Source organism: Sinohyriopsis cumingii, chromosome 4 (genome assembly GCF_028554795.1).
Source record: "Sinohyriopsis cumingii isolate HCF-2022 chromosome 4, ASM2855479v2, whole genome shotgun sequence".
In the NCBI taxonomy this organism is placed as follows: domain Eukaryota; kingdom Metazoa; phylum Mollusca; class Bivalvia; order Unionida; family Unionidae; genus Sinohyriopsis; species Sinohyriopsis cumingii.
The window spans coordinates 98,380,639-98,402,507 of record NC_142964.1 but is presented as its reverse complement, the minus strand read 5'-3'; the positions used below and the strand labels follow the sequence as shown (position 1 = coordinate 98,402,507).

At 35.7% G+C, this 21,869-nt stretch overlaps 1 protein-coding gene across 1 annotated transcript in view; it reads right to left on the bottom strand.

The window, feature by feature from the left end:
* LOC149801744 (uncharacterized) overlaps nt 1–21,869 on the bottom strand; it is a 204,032-nt gene that overhangs the window by 166,058 nt on the left and 16,105 nt on the right. The gene's annotated exons all lie outside the window — the stretch shown is intronic.

Genomic DNA, 21,869 nt, shown 5'->3' with positions numbered 1-21,869 from the left:
AGGGACCAAACCCACAACCGCCCACATCCGAGGCGGATGCTATAACACTAGGCCACCAGAACGGTCTCAAGCTGTTGAGACTTATGTGGTATGGGTGATGAGTAAAAAATGTGCCCAACTTTAATTTAAATAGTGTAAGTAAAATTATTGGTCAACCTACTAATGAAGATGACCACAGTGTGCTTAGTTTCACAGCAATGAACTGAAAATGGTGAGAGTATATTATGAGATACATTGTATCTAGCAGAAAGTCAAAAATGGCAATAACTATTACAAAAATCGCAGGAGAAGATTGATTTGTCAATGTTTTTGTTTAGCCAATTAAAATAATATATAACCTTGTAGAAAGTTTGACAGCAATCCATGTTATATTGCATTCAGCTGTGACACAAAGAAGAGCAATAACAAAACTGCAATGATTGTTTTATATTCAGATGATGATCACAACATGTACAAAGTTTTATGGCAATCCAGTGAAAACTGTGAGAGCTTCATTCACAATACATTCACAATTGGGGAGCCACATATACTCACATATAAGTCAAGTGGAACTACAAACAACAAAGATCCTGATATGCCGTAGCATAATTCATCTGCAGATCAGGGTCTATGTTGTTTGTTCTACTGTTTATCCATAAAACATTGCACAGACCCAGATCTGCTGCTGCATTATGTGATGGCAGGTAGGGTCTGTGCAGTTGCAGAAGGACTCATCTTGTAAGCAAGTTATTATGGTAGCTCAGTTGGTAATGTTCATCTGTGTTGCAAAACATACAACAAAAGTCAAAGTCCAGAAGTATGAACAATCTGATATAATTTAAACCTTCAAAAATCATTTACATGGCAGAAAAAAATCTGATCAGATGATCTCCATATACATATAAAAATGCATTCTTAACCTCATCTGCCTAGGTTTAGTGTTTCTGGTGTGATCCTTGATAAAAAAACAGGTCCAGTAAAGGGGTATATAATCTCGTGTACCTAAAAATGACTTATTCTTAACATCTGAAGCAGAATCATTCTTATTGCTGTGTTCAGTTTTTGATTTGGGTGGATTTATTTATTCAAATATTTATTCATGGAATTACAAAGTGCTCAATAATAGTCTTGGACTAGAACATTAATCTGGGATTATAGTGAATTCAGACAAGGACAAATTTGGATTATATTACTGTGATCTATAAAAAACCGTTAGCACGTTATCACAATCCAGGCCACTGCTATATTAGCATGTTCAAGAATCCAACAATTTAAGTTCTTTTTAACTTTTCACATTGTATTCTAGAAAAATAAATAATTTGTTGAATTTTACAAACTAATTGGTTTTCACTCTTTTCTGTTAATTAGTTTAAGACCATAGAGTTGTAGCAATAAATTTAAAAATTCTATCCTCTATCCAGTAACAAGCATCTCTACACTACTTGACTGACGTGTCAAGTTTGGTTAACAGTGCCTCAAATGGTTTAAAAATTATGCCCCAAAAACAAACAAATAAAATGTTTACAGAGGGATGGACTGTGAGACAGTCTGACATACCCAGTACATACAGATGGACATAGTGATACTCCTGTCCACAGATAATCACTTTTAAGTCAAATCAAATTGCAAACAACAAATCCCTGATCTGCCATATGGTAATGTCCTTGCAGAATAGAGTCTATACTGTTTGATTTACTGATTACCCCTAACTAACTGCACAGAACCAGATCTGCCAGCAATTATGTGATGGCAGATCTGGGTCTATGCAGTTTGCAGTGGGACTCGCCTTGTAAGCAAGTTTATAGGATAAGTGGTTTCAGAATAAGTGGAAGAAAATGTTTTACATTAAATTATCCCCTCTGTATCCCTTATTGGAATCCAATTCAGTTGCTCTCTGCACTCATTTAAATCTGAGATTTTTCTCCCAAGAAAGAGCAAATCTAATCCCCATGCCCAATGCACTACATGATGTCTCTATATTTAATGCCAGTAACCAGTGATAGTTCCCTGGTCTCAATGAACTTTTTACCGTATATACTCATTTAGGCCGATCTAACTACAAACACAGCATCAGGCAGATCAAAACTATTTCTATACAATATGATATGTGGGCATCTGACTAGTAGTAATGGGTAACTTGACAAATGAAAAAAGCTTTGGGGTGATTGATATTAGTTTGATCAAAGCAAGTTTTCAGACAATTTCACAATATTTATATAGTCTTCTCTTATAAGAATAAATCTGGTAAAGACCCCTCACAGCTGGGATGGTCTGACATCAAAGCTTGGGTTATCTATTTACACACATATCCAACTTTTTTTGTATAGAATTCGCTGCTCAGTAATCATTAGGAACATTACTAAGTATTTTCTAACAACACAGCACACAGTACTGATAGTACATATATACTATATATATATATATATATATAATGTTAAAAAACTTTTCATTTTTCTGAACATTTATGGCATTCTTAGAAATGGTAAATCAATCTGAATTGGTCCTTAGAGAAGATTTGATGGGTTATTTCCCTTTCATACACATAAACTTGTTGAAATCTTGACATATGCAGATTTGTGATGGGTAATCCTATGGAAAGGTGTTTGGGTCTATTTTTTCCACCAATTACATACATTACAAAGTTTGTTCTTGATATACTTAAAGTCGCAGCAGATTTTCTAAATGCCGCAGTTACTGTCATACTCCATGACAAAGTTTAATTTTGATAACAATACACTAAATTGTAAAACCACAGAAGATGAGCTTTCATAGTACAGGGTAAGAAATTTAACATAAATTCTCTGTAGCCTAAATGACTAGCAGATTTAAAAATTTACTTGCCATCTGGCAAATGAAATTATGAAAACTACAATCTTTACCCGCTTATGAGTCCAACTGCAAATTGCACAGACCCAGATCTTCCGTTGCATAATGTGCAGATCTGGGTCTGTGCAGTTTTTTTTCAGTAATCAGTAGAACAAACAATATACACCCTGATCTGTAAGTGCATCATGCTATGGCAGATCAGGTCTATGTTGTTTTCAGTTTGACTCATCTTATAAGCGAGTTCATATGATCCTAGTCTGACAGAAAATTTACTAGCTTCAGGCTAGCAGCAACTTTTGAGCCCTTCAGTATATTAGATTCTTCATTATTGACAGTACTGAACATCATCAAACATTAGATATACAGTACTCCCTCACTGTAAGGTCTTCATTATAGGCTGTACTGTAGATAATTAAGCATTATATATACAGTACTCCCTCACTATAAGGCCCTTCATTACAGGCAGTACTGTATATCATCAAGCATTATATAAACATTACTCCCTCACTATACGGTCCTTAATTTCATTATGGGGGCCACAGGTGTCCAAGGGAACTAAGACACTCACCTTTACCAATCAATGACATCACACGTCCTCTGTCTGCATGGGTTTAAGTCTCGTCTTGGCTCAGCAAGCATGAGTATATGAAAAAGCTTGCCAGTAGCTTCTCATGATTTGGTGGGTCTTCCCAGGTCTCCTGGGTTCTTCCTCCACTAATATACTGGCCACCATGTTTAGTCCATAATGTGCTAAAAAATGGCATTAAACCCACAAGACCAAGCTAAACCATTTCATTATGTGGAGGCAATATTATATGCATCATGTACGTCATTATAAGGCAGTCTCACTATAAGTCAGTAAACTCTAGCTCCTATAGACAGCAGTATACTGAGGGAGTACAATCTGACTATAAAGCAGTATACTCTATGACTCTCATGGACATAATTATATTGGGGGAGAACTGTATTATGTGTTTCACTATAAGGCAGTCTCGCTTATAATAAGGCATCATTCTCTATGACTACCATGGGCAGAATTATACCAAGGAAGTACTGTATAAAGTACTTACCATAAGTATACTCTATAACTCGGATGTACAATATTATATCATGGGAATACTGTATAAAAATGTACTTAATTTAAGGCAGTCTCACTAAAAAAAGCACCATACTCTTGAGTCCCATGTACATAATTATACTGAGGGAGTACTGCATAATGTACTTATTATAAGGCAGTCTCACTATAAAGCAGTATACTATATGACTCCCATGGAGAGAATTATATTGGAGGAATACTTTATTATGTTATTAATTATAAGGTAGTCTCATTATAAAGGGAATACTCTATTATACTGAGGGAATACTGTATAAGAAAATCTCACTATAATGCAGTATACTCTATAACTCCCATAGAAAGAATTATATCAGGGGAATTATGTATGTAATTCTTTGTAAGGAAGGTAGCATACATGCATAAAGGAAATATGTGTGCTCATTTCCAATGACATTTTATTAAATGATTTTATTAATTTCTATTTTCTGTGAGTGGATGAAAGATTGAAATTATGCGAGTTTCCTACATTTCCTTTGAAATGTTAACAAAAGTAGAATCTATCAATCACATGACAAAAACTACTGATCTTATTCCAAAACGAAATCACAATAAAAAGTGGAGCGAAGTGAAGGCCAGTCAGAGGCTTCAGGTAATACATTTTGGCCTTGGAGGAATAGAGGGGCTACATGCATTATGACCAAACTATCATATGGGTTTATAAAAGAAATAAATTACTCCCTCCCATTAATACTCCTCCAAATAAGGTGGTAACTTTTACAGGACATATAAGGACACAGATCCCATTACAATATTACATATCAACTTTGTGTATAAAATACCTCAATAAAACAAACCCTCACCTACAGATCTCCCCTTTAATGGCTACCATGAGGAGCATTACAGTGAGTACTCAGTACTCATTAGTCATGTTATCAATAATGTGCTCTTTAAAAAGGCAAATAAAAATAAATTACAGTATGAATATAACAACACAAGAAAATATGAGTCACTATAGCTCAGTTGATATAACACTGGACTTAAAATCCAAAGGTTGCAGGTTTGATACCTGCCCAGGTCACGCAAATTTGGCTGCTGCAGTGTGTTTTTAAGGGCACATGACTTCCATTTACTTGGCATGATATAACAAATATTGTCTAGAAAGTGAACTTAAAAACCAACCAACAGCTTCAAAATCACATCCGTTACAAGCCTGATGGAGCTGCAAACAGCAATGTTGTGTAAGACTGGAGTAAGTTCTTTACTATGGTAGATTTGGACCGAATCCATTAGTTGATTCCCATGTGCAGCTGCATCTTTAAACCAAGACTAATTTAGCATTACCCTGAAAACTCTTCATGCCTGGTTAAGAATGAATTTTCCAGAGAAGAACCTTGTGTACATTTTATCACAATGAAGATAAACTATGCCCCAAAGTATTCCTGAATACCTGTGTGTTTTTTTATAGTGTTTACAAAAACTCCTCACTTTTAAGTATAAACTGCTTTCAATAATCAGTAAACAGAGCAAAAACAGATTCTCAAAAATATACATAAAAACATTTCAATAAAATAAAAAACAAAAAGCAATAATTCAAAAAAATCTTAATTTAATTATTACACTTCAACATAATTTATGATATATTCAAAAAACAAAAACCTACAAAGAGAAATATATTGTTTGTCTTGTCTAAGTATGCAAGTAGTGTTGTATTTGTTTTAACAGTCTCTTAACTTTAGACCTATATTTGCAAAACATGTAGTCCCCCATTGCAACAAAATAAGTCCAAGTTTACAGATGTGCAACAAATCTAATCAGGTCATCTACATACCTATTGCATTTTATTTATGTACATCATTTTTTTGTTTTAATAATCTTAGAATTAAAAAAACAAGTTAAAAAAACTGCTGCAATGGCACAAAAATCTAATCATATATACATTTCTATAAAATTGATCTTGTCTACATCAAGTGGTTAGGTGCAATGATGCAAACAAACTTCTGTACTCACAAAGGCCAGGCCTTGTCATGTTCTTAGGATAGACAATTAGATCCCATTTCCTCTCTATGATACAGCCAAAAGTACCATTAAAAACCACCCACCCAACCATCTTTGGGAGAAATGGACAGAACCAAATCAAGATGACCGTGTTTTAAGCAATGGAGCATCCAATCATAATTAAGTCTATTTCTCGATTAGCCATTTGATAATCGAGTGGTAGATACTGCTTTGGTTAGCTACAGATGCCAAGGGTTGATGTTGAATAAAGAAGATCAATCATATAATGGGGCATTAGATAATGTTTTTGGCTAACTACAGATGTCAAGGGTTGATGTGGAAAATGGAAGATCAATGACCCTTGGCACGTGAAAATGGTATATCATGCAATCATCTCCAAACAGCATGCTGGAATATGTCAATGCATTATGCATTGGCAGATAGGGGTCTACTCTCTTCATTTCAGACACAGAAAAAACAAACAACAAACAAATCTGATCTGCCTGTGTTTTATGTGACAGCAGGTCTATGTTATTCACCTGTTAACTATTGGGTATATGTTGCAGGTATGGAAAGATGGTACTAACAGACCATCTAACTTTGCAATAACAACATTTTCAGTATGGCCACTATGCTAGCCATATTGGATGTATTGTCAATGCTGTTCACTTCTAGGACTCACAGTACTAATTCAGTTCCCATAGTAAACCTATGCAAACACCATGATATTAAAAATTCAAGAACTTCAAATTTTTGAGAGCTGATGATCAAACCTATATTTATCAGTATAGATGAAACCTGGATGTCAGCTTCTATGTAGGAAAGGATATGAGTTGTGGTATTTTCTGGACCTGCATGTGTTTGAAACGTGTGCTTTAAATTCCACACCAAAGGGTCAGGTGCTAATTTTAGTAATGAATGTTCCAAACTATTAAAGGACTGAAATTCCATCAATAAAACAATGTCTCTATTTTGTTTCACTTACAACTAGGATAAGCTCTCAAAAGATTCTTTTTCCTAAAACATAACTTACATTATTAACCGATCCTGGTCAGCCAAACCCATATATATATATACTCTATTTTATGTTCACCCATTTCAATGCTGGTTCCCATTTTTCCATATCATTAGTACCGTGTGTCCTATAGGCAAGATGGTAATGCCATAAAATCATAGTTTTCTATAACAAGATTTTCAATATGGCCACCACAGTAGTGATATGTTTTGTTAGGTCTAAGCCTTTCCCTGTGGGGCATTATACATATTGAAAGATGGCACTAACAGAACACATTAACTCTGCAATAACAACATTTTCAATATGGTCACCATATTGGCCATATGGGCTGTCATGTCATTGCTGTTCATTGTTGGGCATATGGTACTGGTGTGGAAAGATGGCGCTAAAAGAACAGCTTCAATAGTATGGAATGTGAACATTGGTAAACCACCTTGTGGCTATTAAAATATGGCTTGGCTTCATTTGGTGTTTTACAACACAGCAGGGCAACACAAGGAGGTTATTTAGTGCTGAGGCAATTGGAGTAAAGGGCCTTGCCCAAGCACACACCACTGTAGTCAACCTAAGCTGGTCTTGTAGTGAGATTCAAAACCTGTACCCTTTCAGTCACAAGTCCAGCACACTAACCACTCAGCAACTGTGACTTCTGTCTACATTAATAACCTCTGTTAACATCAAGGAGGGTTCATCAGGCATATTCACATCCTTGAGCCCACAGAGGGTTACTAGAATATGACCCTGAATACTGATTTGGTTGGGATGCTGATTAACACTAGCCAAATCATCTGGCCATGTTGCTTTTAGGGGATGCACATCTTTGGCAATTTATACTGTATTAAATTATGAATTATGTGTATCTGGGCATGCACATCTTTGGCAATGCATACTGTATTAAATTACACTGGACAACAAATTTTTACAAAAGTCATGTTACTGAAATAAAATTAGTCAATTCTTATCAATTTTTATGTGCTGAACACGAATATGACAGTCAAATTGCAAAATTGGCTCTAGTTTTTTTGTAATCTGCAAGAAATTAATGTTTACATAACGAAATGCATTCCAATAGTAAAAGGTCAACTGTAATAGCCTACCTATAAAAAATCAAGTCATTGACTACATCTTAGATTTCTTCGCCTGTCTCTTGTACAGCTGTTCGGGAGCATCTCTGAGGAGTGTCCAGCAGTAGTCAGCCAGCATTGTAGTGGACCATTTTCCCTGGTATCTTTGTTCCATTGTTGCGATATCTTGATGAAAACGTTCGCCGTGTTCATCACTAACAATACCACAGTTGCTAGGAAAGAAATCCAAATGGGAATGAAGGAAGTGAATCTTTAGAGACATATTGCAGCCAAGTTTCTTATACTTCATCAACATGTCTTCTACTAGTTCCTTATAGTTTTCTGCCCTAACATTTCCGAGGAAGTTTGTAGAAACTAGGCGAAAAGCATTCCATGCTTGTTTCGCGTCACCTTCCAGCAAGTTGTTGAACCGGTCATCTTTGAAAAGCTCTCGAATCTGAGGACCCACAAAAACTCCCTCTTTAATCTTTGCTTCGCTGAGTCGAGGAAATTTTTCATGCAGGTATCGGAATGCTGGCAAAGTCCGGTCAATGGCTTTCACGAAGTTCTTCATCAAACCTAGTTTGATGTGAAGGGGTGGTAGCAAGATTTTCTGAGCCTCAACCAGAGCTGGGTGTTGGATATCCTTCTCTCCAATGGCTACATTCTGCCTGTGAGTCCATTCCTTCCTCATGTAGTGCATTTCCCTTGCTCGGCTATCCCACTCGCATAAGAAACACATGTATTTTGTATATCCTTGCTGCAGTCCCATTAAAAGGGCAACTACCTTCAAATCACCACAGAGGTGCCAGCTGTACTTGTTATACTCAATGGAATTCAGTAGCTGCCTTAAGTTATCGTATGTCTCTTTCATGTGGACAGCATACGCTACTGGAATAGATGGAAGAATGTTTCCATTGTGCAAAAGCACAGCCTTGAGACTCAGTTTCGAAGAGTCCACAAATAGTCTCCATTCTTGTGGGTCATGAGTGATTTTTAAAGCATTCATGAGGCCCTCAATATCGGAACAGAATATCAGATTACTTTCCTTTCTGAAGAAAGGCTCCAATTGCTGGTGGCGCTTTCGATATGCAGTAATTGTGACATCTTGTTCTAGAAGATTCCATTGTTGGAGTCTTGATCCTAGCAATTCTGCCTTGTTCTTTGATAAGTCCAAATCACGAATCAGGTCATTTAGTTCTTCCTGTGTTATTCTGTGTGGGGTTGATGATGCACCACAGTGAAAATCTGGATCACTGCATGCTGATGGACCAGGAGAAGAACAGGTCGACTCACCTTTGTCTTCGTCAGATGAATCAAGAGAATATTCTGCTGGAGGTTCTGGAATAGGAAGTCCCTCACCATGTGGAACTGGTCTCAATGCAGACGGAATGTTTGGGTAGACTATTCTCGACTTCTTTCGCTTCGTTATTCCGCCGGAAAGAGGAGGAACCAAGCAGAAGTAACAGTCATTTAGGTGGTTGCTTGGCTCTCTCCACACCATTGGGACTGCAAACGGCATTGATGACCTTTTGCAATTCAACCACTGTGAAAGCTGTGTTGTACATGTAGCACAGCATATATGCGGAGCCCAAGGCTTGTCTTGGTCACCAACCTTGCATCCGAAGTAAAGATGATATGCCTTCTTCACTTGAGAATTGATACTTTTCTTCTGGTTGGCAAATGTCACTTCCCCACAAATATAGCAAAAATTGTCCGCGGTATTAATACACTTTCGAGGCATTACTGTTCTTTATTGTACGTAAATGGATAAAATAATAAGTTTTATGTAACAGTAGCTTGAACTGTCTCGCACAACGTCTAAAATATTTTAAATGCTGAACCTATCTGATTGGGCTTTATATAGTACACTGCTTACGTCAGCTTCAGCAGCCGCCTGGCATTAGTATAATAGGCCTACACATGTATAGTACACTGCTGACGTCAACTTACTTCAGCAGCCGCATGGCATTAGTATTGCATTGCATCAGAAAATGATGCAATCAACTGTGGATGATGTGAGCATGATGGTATTATGCAATGTTACATCATTATTCCGGATGTTGCTGCAGTCCTACTGGAGAAATTTACACAGTGAAACATAGAAAATGAGGTATATGAATATCTTCAAAACGAGAGCCAATACAAATTTTTCACGGTTATATTCGTGTTCGGCACACCAAAATACTACAGATTAGGGCCTTTTCAAGTCAGTAATGATTTCACTGTTGACCAGTGTTATGGGTTACATGTATCTGGGGATGCACATCTTTGGTGATGTATACTGTATTAAATTATGCACTACATGTATCTGTGTATGCACATGTTTGGCATGGTATACTGTATTAAACTGTGCATTATGTGTATCTGGGGATGCACATCTTTGGCAATGTATACTGTATTAAATTGTGCATCACATGTATCTGGGGATGCACATCTCTGGCAATGTATACTGTATTAAATTATGCATCACATGTATCTGGGATGCACATCTTTGGCAATGTATACTGTAATAAATTATGCATCATATGTATCTGGGAATGCACATCTCTGGCAATATGTACTGTATTAAATTATGCATTACATGTATCTGGGGATGCACATCTTTGGCAATGTATACTGTATTAAATTGTGCATTATGTGTATCTGGGCATGCACATCTTTGGCAATGCATACTGTATTAAATTATGGATTACATGTATCTGGGGATGCACATCTTTGGTGATGTATACTGTATTAAATTGTGCATTATGTGTATCTGTGTATGCACATGTTTGGCAATGTACACTGTATTAATTGTGCATTATGTGTATCTGTGTATGCACATGTTTGGCATGGTATACTGTATTAAATTGTGCATTATGTGTATCTGGGGATGCACGTGTCTGGCAATGTATACTGTAATAAATTATGCATCACATGTATCTGGGTATGCACATCTTTGGCAATGTATACTGTATTAAATTGTGCATCACATGTATCTGGGGATGCCCATCTCTGGCAATGTATAATGTATTAAATTATGCATCACATGTATCTGGGATGCACATCTTTGGCAATGCATACTGTATTAAATTATGGATTACATATATCTGGGGATGCACATCTTTGGTGATGTATACTGTATTAAATTATGCATTATGTGTATCTGTGTATGCACATGTTTGGCAATGTATACTGTATTAATTGTGCATTATGTGTATCTGTGTATGCACATGTTTGGCATGGTATACTGTATTAAATTGTGCATTATGTGTATCTGGGGATGCACGTGTCTGGCAATGTATACTGTATTAAATTGTGCATCACATGTATCTGGGGATGCCCATCTCTGGCAATGTATAATGTATTAAATTATGCATCACATGTATCTGGGATGCACATCTTTGGCAATGTATACTGTAATAAATTATGCATCATATGTATCTGGGGATGCACATCTCTGGCAATGTGTACTGTATTAAAGTATGCATTACATGTATCTGGGGATGCACATCTTTAGCAATGCATACTGTATTAAATTATGGATTACATGTATCGGGGATGCACATCTTTGGTGATGTATACTGTATTAAATTATGCATTATGTGTATCTGTGTATGCACATGTTTGGCAATGCATACTGTATTAAATTGTGCATTATGTGTATCTGGGGATGCACATGTCTGGCAATGTATACTGTAATAAATTATGCATCACATGTATCTGGGGATGCACATCTTTGGCAACGTATACTGCATTAAAATGTGCATCATATGTAACTGGGGATGCACATCTCTGGCAATGTATACTGTAATAAATTATGCATCACATGTAACTGGGATGCACATCTCTGGCAATGTATACTGTATTAAGTTGTGCATCATACATATCTGGGGATGCACATCTCTGGCAATGTATACTGTATAAAACTTGCATGATATGTATCTGGGGATGCACTTCCCTGGCAATGTGTACTGTATTAAATTGTGCATAACATGCATCTGGGATGCACATCTTTGGCAATGTATACTGTATTAAATTGTGCATCACATGTATCTGGGGATGCACATCTTGGTAATGTATACTATATTAAATTATGCATTACATGTATCTGGGGATGCACATCTTTGGCAAGGTATACTGTATTAAATAATGCATTACATGTATCTGGGGATGCACATCTTTGGCAATTTATACTGTACTAAATTATGCATTGCATGTATCTGGGCATGCACATCTTTGGCAATGTATACTGTATTAAAAAATGCATTACATGTATCTGGGGATGCACATCTTTGGCAATGTATACTGTATTAAATTATGGATTATGTGTATCTGAGGATGCACATCTTTGGCAATGTATACTGTATTAAATTGTGCATCACATGTATCTGGGGATGCACATCTCTGGTAATGTATACTATATTAAATTATGCATTACATGTATCTGGGGATGCACATCTTTGGCAAGGTATACTGTATTAAATAATGCATTACATGTATCTGGGCATGCACATCTTTGGCAATTTATACTGTACTAAATTATGCATTGCATGTATCTGGGCATGCACATCTTTGGCAATGTATACTGTATTAAAAATGCATTACATGTATCTGGGGATGCACATCTTTGGCAATGTATACTGTATTAAATTATGGATTATGTGTATCTGAGGATGCACATCTTTGGCGATGTATACTGTATTAAATTGTGCATCACATGTATCTGGGGATGCACATCTTGGTAATGTATACTATATTAAATTATGCATTACATGTATCTGGGGATGCACATCTTTGGCAAGGTATACTGTATTAAATAATGCATTACATGTATCTGGGGATGCACATCTTTGGCAATGTATACTGTATTAAATTATGGATTATGTGTATCTGAGGATGCACATCTTTGGCGATGTATACTGTATTAAATTGTGCATCACATGTATCTGGGGATGCACATCTCTGGTAATGTATACTATATTAAATTATGCATTACATGTATCTGGGGATGCACATCTTTGGCAAGGTATACTGTATTAAATAATGCATTACATGTATCTGGGCATGCACATCTTTGGCAATGCATACTGTATTAAATTATGCATTATGTGTGTCTGGAGATGCACATCTTTGGCAATGCATTATGTATTAAATTATGCAGTATGTGTATCTGGGCATGCACATCTTTGGCAATGCATACTGTATTAAATTATGGATTATATGTATCTGGGGATGCACATCTTTGGTGCTGTATACTGTATTAAATTGTGCATTATGTGTATCTGGGGATGCACATATCTGGCAATGTATACTGTAATAAATTGTGCATCACATGTATCTGGGGATGCACATCTCTGGCAATGTATACTGTAATAAATTATGCACCACATGTATCTGGGGATGCACATCTCTGGCAATGTATACTGTATAAAACTTGCATGATATGTATCTGGGGATGCACATCTCTGGCAATGTATGCTGTATTAAATTATGCACCACATGCATCTGGGATGCACATCTTTGGCAATGTATACTGTATTAAATTGTGCATCACATGTATCTGGGGATGCACATCTTTTGCAAGGTATACTGTATTAAATAATGCATTACATGTATCTGGGGATGCACATCTTTGGCAATGTATACTGTATTAAATTGTGCATTACATGTATCTGGGGATGCACATCTTTGGCAAGGTATACTGTATTAAATAATGCATTACATGTATCTGGGGATGTACATCTTTGGCAATGTATACTGTATTAAATTATGGATTATGTGTATCTGGGGATGCACATCTCTGGCAATTTATACTGTATTAAATTATGCATTACATGTATCTGGGCATGCACATCTTTGGCAATGCATACTGTATTAAATTATGCATTACATGTATCTGGAGATGCACATCTTTGTCAATGCATAATGTATTAAATTATGCAGTATGTGTATCTGGGATGCACAGCTTTGGCAATGTATACTGTATTAACTTGTGCATTATGTGTATCTGGTGATGCATATCTTTGCTAATGTATACTGTATTAAATAATGCACTACATGTATCTGGGGATGCACATCTTTGGCAAAGTATACTGTATTAAATTATGGATTATGTGTATCTGGGGATGCACAGCTCTGGCAATTTATACTGTATTAAATTATGCATTACATGTATCTGGGCATGCACATCTTTGGCAATGCATACTGTATTAAATTATGCATTACATGTATCTGGAGATGCACATCTTTGGCAATGCATAATGTATTAAATTACGCATTATGTGTATCTGTGTATGCACATGTTTGGCAATGTATACTGTATTAAATTGTGCTTCATGTGTATCTGGGATTCACATCTTTGCAATGTATACTGTATTAAATTGTGCATCACATGTATCTGGGGATCCACATCTTTGGTAATGCATACTGTATTAAATTATGCATTACATGTATCTGGGGATGCACATCTTTGGCAATGTATACTGTGTTAAATTATCCATTGAAGTATGCATTATGTATATCTTATGATACACTGGCAATGTATACTGTATTAAATTATGAATTAAATTATGCATTATATGTATCTTGGGATGCACATCTTTGGGAATGCATACTGTAATAAATTATGCATTATGTGTATCTGTGTATGCACATCTTTGGCAATGTATACTGTAGTAAATTATGCATTACATCTATTTGGACTTAACTACAAACAGCACAGACTAGTCAGCTTGTAGCACATACTATGCAGTCAGATCAAAGTCTACACTCTTCGCTTTGAATAGTCAGTAGAACAAACGGTACAGATCTAGATAATATCCATGGTCTAGTTCATTATCAAAATTATTCAAGATTTAGATGATATAAGCATATATTCCAAGTTTGGTCAAACTTAGATCATAAATATAGCATCCTGACAACAAGCTCAGCCTATCAGATACAAGATTATCTCATTAATATGCATGCATCTCACTTGTTACTGAAAAATGTCCAAGATCTTGATGATATAATCATATATTCCAAGTCAATTCAAATCGTAACAGAAATATGGCCTCCTAACTAGAAAAAAGGTCAGCCAATCAGATGCAAGATTACCTCATTAATTAGTCCAAGATCTTGATGCTACAAGCCCACATTTCAAATCTGATCAAAATCAGATCAGAAAAATGCCTTCCTGTATCTTTACTAGCCAAGGTTCCGACATGTTAACCCTATCTACACCTTGGCAGATCAAGCAGATATTTCTGTGCTTTGGGACTGTGAATTTCATTGGATGCAGCGGCAAGCTACCGCATCCAATCGTAATTAATTTGTTCAAATTTGAGCACTGTTCCTATATGGCAATTTTCCACTACTGGCCCTTGTTTATACAAATACCTTTCACTCAAATACACCTATAATGGCCTCTCTCTAGTACGTAGTCATACATTCGATGTTAAACTTATATGGTATCCTACTGAAATCAATTACCGCCACCATTTGTGGCCGATGTACAATGCACCACTGTTACACACTATTGGTTAGTTGGCATTGCATACTACGGGAGGCAACTAATGAAATCCAATAGCAGTAAAATATCTGCTTAATCTGCCAAGGTGTAGATAAGGTTAACATATCAGAACCTTGGCTTGAGAAAATGGTCTTTCTGATAATAACAAGCAATTGTTGATGGATGGATGATGGACAATAAATGACACACAATGGACACAGGGATATGCCTTAAGCTCGCTTGGTCTAAAATCAGTAGACCACTGCACATTTCTTAGTTGTTGTTAATCCTACAAAATCATGCAATGCTCATGTCGAGGCAGTACGTCTGTTTGCGATGTTGATTTTTTTCATTATGTGCATATCTGTAGCAGTATAAGACATAATCACAATGACCATATGAATGTTTTAACTAAATTATCAGACAAATTAATAAAAATGAATCCTATCGTAAGAAGAGGTAAAAGAGATACAGCAAAATGAAGCAATTGCAAATTGAGAGAAGAGTGGCATGAACATTGTCAATATTTTACATATAAATAGCTGTCAGCTGTAAGCCCAAGTTAAGACTGAGGACATGGTTGGGCTTCTAAAAGGGTCAATTAAACAACATCATTTCTGTGATTGTACATTGTGTAAATATTTAGCAATTTTGATAAACGTTGCAGCCTTGCTGCGGTATGTTTAAGGACTGTCACATATTTGTATTTAAATCAGAGAATCACCAGACATAAACTTTTTGGTGTATTAATTTCCACCAAAAACATAAAATAATATTTCTGAAAAAAATGCTTCATATACTGAAGGTTGTACAAAATTTCAGCAATGTTGTTGTCATTGGTTACATCAACACATGAAAGTTTATTTTGTGCTGCAAGTCCAGTTTTGTACATTGGCCCCAGGCAAATTTCTTAACTTAAGGCTATGGTGTCAGTTTTTCAGCTATTATTGTTTACTATTTAAAGATATGGATATACTTGCGAACTAGCTGTTTGGGGCTTGTATTGTTCTTGAAATTGATGTCAGGCATGTACATCTTCCACAGTTACTCTGCAATATGTTGATAGTGAAAGAGCTAGCCTCCCATAGCAGCAAACAAATGGGTTTGGGGCAAGTTGAATATCTCAAAAACGCCTTCGATGACAACTATTTTCTACTGCATCAAAAGGGCTTGTGTCTGCACTGTGAGCATCACATGATGTCAAAAATGACCTTCGGACATGAAAATTGCAGGTATAAATTTGTGGTTGGGGTGCATAAACTTCTTCTGCTATGAACTGTCATTGACTTCTCTGGTCAAGTGGATAATATTCTTGTGCTTTGTTTTAATATAGGTATCCAAAACTATGGACTTTTTTGACCTCACTTATGTATTCGAGTTTTTATGACTTTTTGTATACTAGGTCCCTGATTGTGGCATTAAATTTGTACATAAAAACTGGCCCCTGCTCCCTGAGGCAACTGGAGTAAAGTGAATTGTCCAGGGATGCACCACTAAGGCCACCCTAGTTTATACAGGGTTAAAACACACATTTCTGATTTTGTTTTTTTTAAACATGAAAAAAAAAAAGGGGGGGGGACTAAAGAATGGTTCATTTATGATACTGAAATAGAAATCTGTATTGTGATGTCATATATAGTGAAAACTACACAGCTGTGCCAAGCTCTTCTACAAGAGTTCTGACCAAAACTTATTTCAAAAAAGAGTCTAAAACCAATTTTTTTAAAATTGTAACAAGCTGGTCATTTTACTGATTAGCTGGAACAGAATGAATAGACAAAAGAATGAGTAAACATCATCCGGAATCTGTTAAGATGCTAAACATCTGTAATTCAATATATGTATGGGGTAAATACCATTTAGTGACTTTCTGCACTGACTGAGATGGTAACAGAAAAATGGCATTTGACACCTGATGGTGTGAGCTGTTCTGAATTCCACTAATGATGGTACCAACATAACAGATTTTACTGATGTCTTGGCTGAATGTGGCATAATACCTACTGTCATCAGCTTAGGCAAAATTGCATAGTGGACAAAATGCCATTTTCAGTAACCATTTCAGTTGAATGCAAAAATCACAAAATCATCTTTACCCCATTATATATTTACTTCCAAAGTAAAACAGATAGATAACAAAATGTCTATAGGTAGAGGCATACATAAACTAACCTGTGATTCTGAGATCAAAGAACTTACCTGGCCATGTTGCACTCTGCCCAGCAATATTGACCATTCACTTGAAATTGACCACTAATGTTTAAGCTGTAGCACTTCAGGTGCTGAATATAGCTGCTCTCTCACATCAGTTAAGGAAGTGTAGTAGCACAGGCTATGGTGAGCATAGGCTTATGTTATCAGAATTAGACTGGTCTAAATGGCCATCAATTTACAACAACTCTCAGTGATTTCTTCTACCAGTCTAAGAATAGTTTCTAGTCCCTTGAAATTCTGTAGAATGCTGCTGTAAATATTCCACATCCAGAATATCCCACACATACTTGATTAAACTGTGCACAAGAATGTATAAAAAAAATCGTAATTATTCACACTGCTTCTTTCAACTTCTATACTGTTCACTTAATATAACCTATTTCCTCAAAGCATTTGTATGCATGTACTGACATAAGAAATCAATTTTCACAAAGAAAATAACTGGGAAGGTAAGTACTTCTTTACTGACACAAATACTGTTTGATTGTGATACTGGACAAAAGACAGCATTCCGTTATTTTTAAAAACTTGGATCAAATTTAAAATTCATTTTATCAGCTGTTAAGAGGAGAAAATAGCTGTTCATATTACTTGGTTATTGAGTGGATACAAGTCTTTTATAACCATATATATCCACATCATAGACCAGTTGTATCAAATAAAGGCTGACAGCTTTTACTCTAAATATAATAGACTATTCCATTAATTTTCAATGAAATAATATAACTTAAAAATTCATTTAACTTTAATCAATAATGAAAATAGTTGATGATACCGAATCCCTTTATATACAGCAATGCCTTTACCACACCTGTCCACCTGACAAATATTGTAGATAAAAGGCTACTTGATTAGGAACCAATGTCAAACTGCAAACAACATAAGCCCTGATCTACCATCATATAATGTACTGGCAGACCAGGGTCTACATTTGTTTTACTGAGTAATCCGAACAATCTGTACATGTACATACCTAGACCTACAAGTGCATTATCTGATGACATATTCTGTATCTCTAAGCCCACAGGGGGATACATGACTAATGGCAATTATGCCTGTGCCTAATGGGCAATACATGACTACTGGCAATTATGTCTGTGCCTAATGGGCAATACATGACTACTAGCAATTATGTCTGAGTCTACAAGGTGATACAAGAATGCTGATAATTGTGTCCGAGTCTACAGGGTGATACATGAATGCTGACAATTGTGTCTGAGCCTACAGGGTGATACATGAATGCTGGCAATTATGTCTGAGCCTACAGGGTGATACATAACTGCTGGCAATTGTGTCTGATCCTACAGGGGGATACATGACTGCTGGCAATTATATTTGACCCCACAGGTGGATACATGATTGCTGGCAACTGTGTCTGAGCCCACAGTGGGTACATGACTGCTGGCAACTGTGTCTGAGCCCACATGGGGATAAATGATTCCTGGCAATTGTGTCTGAGCTTTCAAAACTATATATTAGTGAATCATTTCACCCCCAAGCACACTATAGCCATTTTTTGTGCAGAGATGCCATTAAACACAACTAATACATACACACATACATATTTTACACAGAATTTAAGAAAGTTTTGACCAGCATGAATAAAAGACTTTATTAAAAGGTGTCACTGCACTAACTGAGCCAAGTAGCTGTAATTGCATCATATTACAGTCCCAATAAAAATCATTAATAATTTTGGTCAAGTTTTTCTTGAACATCTGTTAACCAGTGAAGAATATTACATGCATTCAATAGATGCTGCATTAACATGCCAAACTGAAAAATTGTCTGGATGCATCTGTACTTCTCTAAAAGCTGAGTTTCAAAAGATTTGTACTGATATACAAAACAATTTTATGCATAATAAATGAAACCAAAAAACACTTTGCTTATAAAATGTATGGCCACTGTTGTATTGCTGCTTTTGAATAATATAAAATCAGAAGTATTAATTGGGATAAATCTTAACAATCTCATACATGCCATATATATCATACAGATGGGGCAGAAAATGTCCCTTATTCAATATAGTCCTTTCATGGTTTGGAATAAACAGACAATTTCATGGGAATAAATTCTTAGGGTTTCACAGGAATAAAATCTCAAGGTCTGGAATGAACAGACAATTTCATGGGAATAAAATCTCAAGGTTTGGAGTAAACAGACAATTTCATGGGGATAAAATTTCAAGGGTTCACAATTCTTACATAACACCCAATCTCAACAAAATCTTTCATAGGGGATCAAATTTTGTGTATATCTGCCACTCCATTTTTGTAAAATGCACATGCCCCCACTATCCCAATGCAAATGAACTTGAAAAATACAAAATTAGAAAAAATACATTCAGTTTATCTACATATACATGTACATCAAATTTCATTTATCTATTCTAAGTGGCTTTTGCTCTAATGTGATAAGAAGTTTTTCATTAAAAAAAGACCACACAGATAAAAAATGTGTAAATGAAACCTTAAAGAGCATTGTAATGGCCCGAAATAAAAACATGAACAAATAAGCTTTAAAATTTCATTTGTCTCCCTGAAGTGGATTTGATTAATTGTGCTAATGATGTATGCATACATGTACAGTGTGTGTGTGTGTATATATATATATATATATATATATATATATATATATATATATATATATATATATGCACATACTGGGTTTAATGGCATATCAGCACTCTTCTAGCTATACAGTGACTAGCATTAAGTACAGATATTTAAAAAAGGGCATACAAAATCAAAGACATGGACCAACAAGGGTAAAATCCTTAAAATACATGAGAGAAAGAGAGAGAGAGAGATTGTGCTTTTAAAAAAGTCAAAGACCTTCTCAGCTGGAACAAGACATATCCCAGGACAAAGAAGTCTGCCCCCATCGATTGCTTAATTCTTACAACTTGAAAGAGAGCACATCAGGCCTAACTATTCTACATCCATCCTTGAACCTGCGAGGGAAGAGGAGGCCTTCAAAACAGTCCTCATGAAAACAATAACAGTAGTGGCCTGAAGATCTGACCAGGTCATCTAAATAAGATAACAAGCAAAATTTCATTTATCAATTTTAACTGGTTTTTGTGCAATGTTCCTAAAAAGCTTCCCTAGACAGACAAACTAGATAAACAGATATGGCTACATCATGCTGCACATGTTACAAGCTTTGAGGGCATAAATAACCTGATTAATTTATTACATTTTTGGACACAATATCAGTAAACAGGCCTGATTTATTGACCAAAAAATACACTAACTTGTGTTATGAACAAATCAACATAAAGTCATAGTCCATCACACTCATGATAAGACAAAACACTAAAATGACACAGACTTTGAGCCAAATTAGCATCAAGACCAGCCAGGCTGAGCCAAATTAACACAAAGCCATAGTCCAGACAGACTATGTGTTAAACTGGCACATAGTCTGGACTATGTGTATTAATTTGGCTTATAGTCCTGACAGACTATGAGCCAAACTAACACAAAGGCATAGTCCATCTTAACAGAATAAATAGTAAAATGGCAATATCTTTTGCATCTTAAAAATACACTAGTTTACCAATATATTCTAATTTCTAAAAGATGTCAACATTTTAGACGTCATCAAGATTCCTGTTAATCCTAATGATTGGTTACCCAGGTACAAGATCAAAGGGAAATTATAACATATGTGAACCTGAACTTCTTTGTTGCAAATTCATACATGTTCATCCCTCTCCCCGCAAGAGGTAATTATTACTAATATGAGTGGCAAAAAAGCACAATTTGAGCATAAAAAGAGTAATCTCTATATTACATGCAATAATTGGTGAAAATCATATAAAAAACATACATTTATTTTTTGCTATTTGCCTGGATCTGCAGTTAGTTAAAATTAAGACACAAAACAAGATGATAAACTATTTATACAAAACATTCACTTTAACCATTCTACATCACATGATTACTTTCGCTGTAAGGTCATGAAGTCCACAAATTCTGAATGCTGTATGCCATCACTGGTGAATTCCTTTCAAAATTTGTAAATTGCTACTGATCTGTCCTTTTCATGATGCAAAATGTTCTTCAGTTTAACAAAATCCTCTAATTATAAATATTTTTAGTAATGTAATATCATTGAGTCACATCGATAATGCCTGTTTCACTTAATAATTGGTACCACATTTTTTCAATATATATTGGTCTGCAATGTAATTCTGTATCAAACTAAAATGGATCTGAGACACACCATCATTTCAAACTC